We start from the raw sequence: 7,223 nt of genomic DNA on the forward strand, positions 1-7,223 counted from the left end.
TAACATTTATTGAGCTGGTTTTCTCTTTACTTCTGCCCTCAGATGTGCAGTGTGGAGACTTTTCAGATGTTTGTTTTGTTTTCTTGTTGACCTTTTTGGACTGTGGAACAAAAATCATCAATAGCTCATTAAAATGTATTACAATACATCTAAAATGTCTCAGTGATTCTGTTTCTCTTACATCTATTTGGTTCTTAGATGGTAAAGCACAAGTTTTGTATTATGGACTTAAGGCTCAAGAGGTTAACAGAACAAATGAGATGCGGCATACAGTCTACAGCAGAGGACATAACATCTCTGTGGCAAAGTCTAGTTACTAGTCCTGTGTCTGTGCAGCACTTAGCATGGTGTCAGCTGTGCTAATGCTACAGAATGGGAGACTGTACCACTGCAATCCAAATAATAAGTAATATTATTAGAAGCAATTTGTTCCTTGCATGGCATTTTGTCCCTTTGTCAGTCTCAGGAAGAATCTCGTATTTGCTTATGTGGAAGGTGGATAAAACAGCAGGGATATAAGTAGCATGTAGTTAAATGGTAAATGGCACTGTTTTATCAGATTACTTAGCCAAAATAGGGTGTTTTCTGCTACATCCCTGGAATTACGTCAGATAAAGAGGTGCATGAAGAGGGACCTTTGTTCATTCTGCTGTTACCCAATACAGAATGACAGGGTACAAGATAAATAGGCAGTATTAATTTGTGCTAGAGATTTTAGCATTGATTCCTTTTTTAAATTTCAAGGTATTGCTGAAATCACATGTCAGTTTTACAGTATGCAACATTCAACCTAAGACAGTCTTGTCTCCTAGAATTTACAAACCTAAACAAACAATGTAAGGCAGCTAGGGAATTGCCTCATACCGTATTGCTCAGTTCAAGGTAGGTCGGTACTCTTTCTTTTAAGAAGGTTGATCTTTCTTCTGTTTTGTGGATGTTAAAGAGAAATTTCATAATGGAGTTTCCCATTGTCCCTCACTGTGTGTGCTGTCTATAAGCACTGGCAAGGCAGCTGGTTTTGCACTTTACATAACATTTAATCTTGGATAACCAAGACCACTCCCAGCAAGTAAACAAAGTGATCGAGATCTCTGTTTTTGCCAACACTGCTACCCTTATTTTCATCCTTTCTCTGCGGATGGTGAGTCAGGCTATTTGGCCACCATGACTTGACATTTTGTACCATTTGAGGTGTGGATTGCATATGTGAGAGAAGTTGAACCTTGCAATACCAAGTAAGAAGCTGTATTCAGAAAAGCAAGTTCAGAGTCTATTCTCTAATCAGCCCTCAAAATTATCTGGTTACCTACCAGCAGAAGATGGTAGGAGGAAAAAGCAACAAACCAAAACAAACAGAAAGAAAAAGTGAATTTATTGTAATAAAGCAGAATAGCTGCTTGGAAGTGAAAAGAAACCTTTTATGTAGCTCTTCTGCAGTCACTGCCTGTGAACCAAAAGGTGGTCATTAGAAACTGCTCATACCACAAACACCAACCATCTGTCATTCTTTTAGCTGTGATGATTTCTGCTGCAGGCCAGGATGCTTGGGAGGAATCCAGAAGTCTTTTCTGAAAAATTAAAACAATGTCCCCTCCGCCATATTCTCTGAATTTTTCCTGGTTTCATCTGATGTTTCCACTGGTGGGAACCCACCACATTTAAGGACTACACTGAAACTGGACAGGTACCAAATATATGCAACAAATGCCAACATACTTGGGAGGAAGGGAACAGGGGGGCTATATGCAAAGAAACCTAACAACATGTGAAATAATCATCCAAAGTGTTTTGATGTGAATTGGGGGGGGGGGGGGGAGGGGGGAAGTCATTGCTGGACCCTGAATAAGATCATCTGTGTAAGCCTGGTTGGTACAGCAGACAAGTGTGAATACTTTCCTTTAGTTCACCACTATAACTGGATAATAAAACCAGATTAAAATAGAAATAAAAGTGAACAAGCTCTTGGCTGGAACCTGAGCTGGCCCCAGGTGTAGATAAAGTCAGCCCTGCTTATTGTGCCTGATGATGGTGAGGGCAGAAGGGAAATACTGCTAATGCTGACAAGAGCAGTCTTCACAGCAGCAGCAATTGGCACTGACTCCGTAACTACCACCCCTAGGAAAAGTAAAAGTGAAGGCTTGCTCAAAGCGACCTTCTATTCCCTGGCCTTGCTCACACCTTCTTTTTCCCCTTCTGTTTCTATAGCCTGTCTTGTCTCCCAAAAGTAGAGGAAGAAATGGGCAAACTATTTTCCATTCCAGGCTCTCATTTCCAAACCAGTGAGGTCTGTGAAACCTCACTGTCTCCTCTTGCAGCTGTCAGATTTCTCTCAAACTGCAATAAAATAATTCATTTTATTAAGAACATTACATCCATATTATTTTTTTCTTGAAATAACCGCTATTTTACAGCAGTTCAGATTTTGTTTTTCTTCTATATGTTACTATATTGTGTTATGGTGCTATGTATATCAGTATGTAAGAACAGAACTTTTAAGGTTATGACATATGGTAATGAAGCAGTTCTCCTTTAATCACAGGAAACATATTTTAATGCCATTAAAGTAATTTCACATTTACTTTCCTAGTACTAAATGATAGGGAATTCAACGAGGGCGCTTATATCTGTGTAGGATAAAAAGAATGCTCAATGGAAAAACCAAGAAAAACATCCTGGCCTACAAGTCTATGAGTCATTCTGCATAGCACATGCTTAGCAATGAACCAACTTAGAGGAGAAAAACATAGCAAGCAAATACATCAGAAAACCAACTCTTGTATACAGATAAACTAATCTAGTTGGATTATAGGGAAACATAGAGACTTTGCCTTTATTTTCTTCAGGCTTACCTGAAGTTTACAGTAACTTATTTCTAGGGATTAAAAAAAAAATACATCAGCTGTAATTAAAAATACATTTCAACACTTGCTGAATTTTATCATCATATGATTTTACCGGTTTTCTTTCTAAGACCGATATGTTCCATGGTTTTATTTCCCTCATATTGGAAGGAAAATCAGACCCAAAAATACACTAGGGAAAACTGTATAAATGGGAACTCTGACAAAAGCCTTATAAATAGCTTCCAAGTCAAGTGAGCACAAGCGTGCCAGCTGTCATGCTTTGGGTCTGAGCAGAACATCAGAGCTTTTCTCCCAGCTTGTCCTGGCAGACAGAGTGGGTGACTCTCTGGGGTGGATCAAGTCTTCAGGCACAGGGCAAGATTACTGTAACGTAAAATTAGCTCCTGAATTCATACATAGGCTCTCAGCTAGCCAACTTCATTTCAGAAATGCCTGTCACACAATATTCTGCTAAGCACTTTTAAAGTCTTTTGTAGAAACTTGCTATAGGTCTTATAGTGGTTCTGAACATAGTTTTAGGTGAACTTTTTTTTAAATCTTGCCATCAGTAACTACTGAGGAATTGTGTAAATATGTAGTGATAAATAGCTTTATATTGTAGGTGTATAAAAGTACTCTGCTACAGATGCAAATTAATTTATTTAAAAATAAATGTACCACTTTTTAGGCAGCTTAGAAAGCAGAGACATTTTTTATGTGGGAAACAGGAAAAGGATCTACAGTTATTTTAACAATGAATGCCTATTATTTTAGGACATTTTAACAATGAATGTCTGTTTATTTAGGACAATAACATCAGTTCACCGCAAATCATGGTATCACATGTGGGTAATATAGTTGAAGACAGACCGGGCAAGCATTTCGTATAAACCATTATTGTGATGCTTTGTGGCAAACCCAGAAGAGATACAGGCACATATTAAACTAGAATTCTTAATGTGAATTATTTGTTGTGGGGATAAATATATTTCTTCAATAGAAGTGCAAGAAATAGGGATAGATTGAAAAAGCAGCCATGGCTGCCTGGGACTACAAGCTTGGTTTTCAAAAAAACAGATTTACAGCTCACTTCAGATTTACCAGGGCATCAAAACTTACCTGCTAACAAAAGTTTTACAAGTTCTAGAGCAACTCTTCTTGGATAGAATTGGCATCATGATTACAGCCACAGCATAACCAAAATACCCCATCTCTGTAGCCAAAGGAGGTGTGTGTGTGTAAACCATGTAGCTCACAAAGAAGCTGTATTCTGGTGGTGCTTATTGCCCACAGACTTTCTGCTTAAAAAAAAAATTCCACTGTCTAAGCTCTCTACCAAATAGGATTTTGCATTTTCAACTAATTATTTTGCATACTAGAGGGATATCCTTCAATATAAAACTTTTTATTAATAAGGCTTTACGTAGTTCCTCTAAATGGCAAGGTTTTAAAAAATGCTTATTTTAAACACCTGCTTATAATACCACCCCTCCAACAAAAACCCAGGCAAGTTTTCAGACAGATTTTGGCACCTCCTGGATTGGAAATAGTTACTGGATTGGAAAAGTTACACTTTGTCTTCCTCTTGTTCTTTAGTCAAGGGCTTATCCACTTTTGGAAATGATTGATTTGCCTTGGGGGAATCCAGTACAGAATAGTCATGATCCAGAATGCAACTGCTAGCTGCCTTCTGTAATAGAGGGAAAAGTGGCTTGAGAGCATTTAAACTCTTTAGAGAGAAGCCTAAATTGGCTTACAGGACTTCAGACTTTTAAAAGTCAGCCAGCACCATTTCACTAGTTACAGCTTCAAGGTAACAGTCATACTATTTGGTTGTATCTTCTTTCCTTTCTGTATGCCTTTGTTACTTCCTTCCCTTCCAAAACATTCACAGCCTGTCTTGCTTCTTTAGTTCAAACCTTGGGGATGCTGGGTGGGTATTCTGATATGCCTGTAAAAGAAATTGCCTTTCCCTTTCTCCTTCCAGGGCTTTTCAAAGGACAACCAAGATATTTAGTGACAGAAGAAACAAGCATGGCTCAAAGTTTCCCTTTTCCTCTAAGGAGTTTTATTGCAGATGAGCAGCCAAAGTGCTTTTGAACCTTGGAAGCTAGTGCTTCTAATACGATCGGCTCCCAAATGTTTGGTAGGTATGGTGAGACAATAGGTCAGACTTCTTTCCTTTTGGAAAGCAAGTAGCTTCCTGTCAGCACTCGGAGATTCTCCACACAATGGGAACAGTAAAGTGTCTTATATCTGGTAATAATAGATTGTTCTTAGTTTGGTATTTTTAACAGCTGAGTATAACATACGTAGAACAAGGCAGTGTGTACCAGCTAAAGGCATAGCCATAGATAGGGTGAATCTTGCAGTTTCAGTAGTGTTGTAGACAGGGAGTAATATTCCTCCCATCCAGAATTGTAATTGACAGCGTTCTCTTAAGCCATCAATCAAAGATTTGTATCAGGTGAAACAAAATGCTGTGCATCAACACCTGGCAACATATTCTGTGGTTTTATTTAATTGTATTTAAAAAATAAAGGCAAATTTCTACTGAGAATATACACTTAATATTTCAAAGACTTTCAGAATAGGGTAATCTGACGGCTGCAAGTTTTGCCCTCAAACAGAGATGGTGCTTTCCACCTGCCTTTCTCTTTTGTTCTGAACTGAAGGCACAGTGACCAAATTCGATATGAAAAAGCCGAAGACAGATTTCAGGAGAAATCTCTGTACAGAGCATCCTGTTTCTCCTCAATTAAGAAGGAGCTCAAGAGTGAGGAGAGTACAATATACAGCTTCCAATCAGTTGAGATGAATTTATATGTTGAGAAGCTAGTATCTAGCTCTTACTGCAGTGAATTCATAGACTGCTTAGTTTCAACATCATTTTTCTAAAGGCTTCTTTAAAAAGCCAACAAAAAGTGATTGAAAGGAAAGTATGCCTGCAACCTATATGCAAAACATACAAAACCCATTGAATTTTGAAATTAATTGTTCTTTTATTGTGAAAACATATCCCCAAATAAAATGGGAGGTACAATTGAAAGTTGAAAAAGAAGAAAGAAACTGGGTCTCTTTCCTGGGAAAAAAGTAATGGCTATACATTCCAGCAGTTCAGTACAGAATCAATGATTCAGTTCCAAAGCAAAAATAATTTCCCTTATCTAAAATAATGGGTCAGGCACCAAGCCACTGAACCATGTATGTCCTTTTATGACCCTTACATTCAAATAACAGCTAAAACCCATATTAAGAGAAGTTATTCTTGCAACATTTGTACAGAGGAATTCAATCTATGCTTCCTGCCTCAGCTGAAAGGAGAAAGCAATCAGAAGCATGACTGCTCCTACTGAGCTCCACACAGAGCTTTCTATCTAATGTATTCTGGGTTGTCCAGCTGGGACTGAAAAGCTGGCACCTACAGGGAAGTTAAAAGATTCATACTGAAGATGCAGGTTTGCTAATGCCTGCATTGCTTGTTTAATAATGGTGTGAATACCCTTACTGGCATTCATCTGCAGTCCGTACTCATACACACTTCAGAAGGGCAAAAGATGTGCTTTCTATGGTCAGCAGAAGGAAAAGGGGGGGGGGGGGGGGAGGGGCGGGGGGCGGCGCGGCAATTAGCAGATTTAGATTAGAATTATGCTTACTGACCCAATAGATTAATGCACAAATTATTAATCTCAGGAATCACAGGTTTAAGTCTACTTTGCATGTAACCTGAGCCAAGTACCTTTGAAGCTAAGAGAAGTATTGCTGTGAATTTCAGTAACAGAGGCTGTAGAAGTCAGCTGACAAAAAGCCCAGCAGAGAAACTAGATTGAAGCAACTCACTTCTACCTGTACAGGTATTTCAGCAGCTCACTTAGCTGTCACCCTTTGCATCATCTTTTTAAGTCAGTGGAGAGATTCCTATAGGAATTGATTTTACTCTAAATAAACAGCTAGCCATCCTGAAACACAAACTCCAAGCCTTCAGACCCTCTCTGAAATAAAGGTTTTTGTTACCGAATTCTAATCATCGAGGACTACAGCCTCAGCTATTGTAACCTGGCGTAGCATCACTGCAGTCAGTGAATCAATGCTTCATCGGTGTACCAAATGAAAATCTAGCCTGTGAAAAGAGATGCAACTCCTCAGGGACTATATACTATTTAGGCATTACTAATGATGTGTTTAAGTAGAACTGTCTACTTTAGCAGCAAATTCACAGATGCATATGAAAATACCAGTGAAATTTTATTAGCTACTAAAATGCTAATGATGCTCTGAATTTCTTACACGCAAATGAGTAAGGGTATTAAAAAAACCCAACTTACATTTGAAACAAAATTATCATGACTCCCAAAATTAAACTGCAACTGAAGCTTCGCT

This window comes from Falco peregrinus, chromosome 2, assembly GCF_023634155.1.
Source record: "Falco peregrinus isolate bFalPer1 chromosome 2, bFalPer1.pri, whole genome shotgun sequence".
NCBI lineage: Eukaryota > Metazoa > Chordata > Aves > Falconiformes > Falconidae > Falco > Falco peregrinus.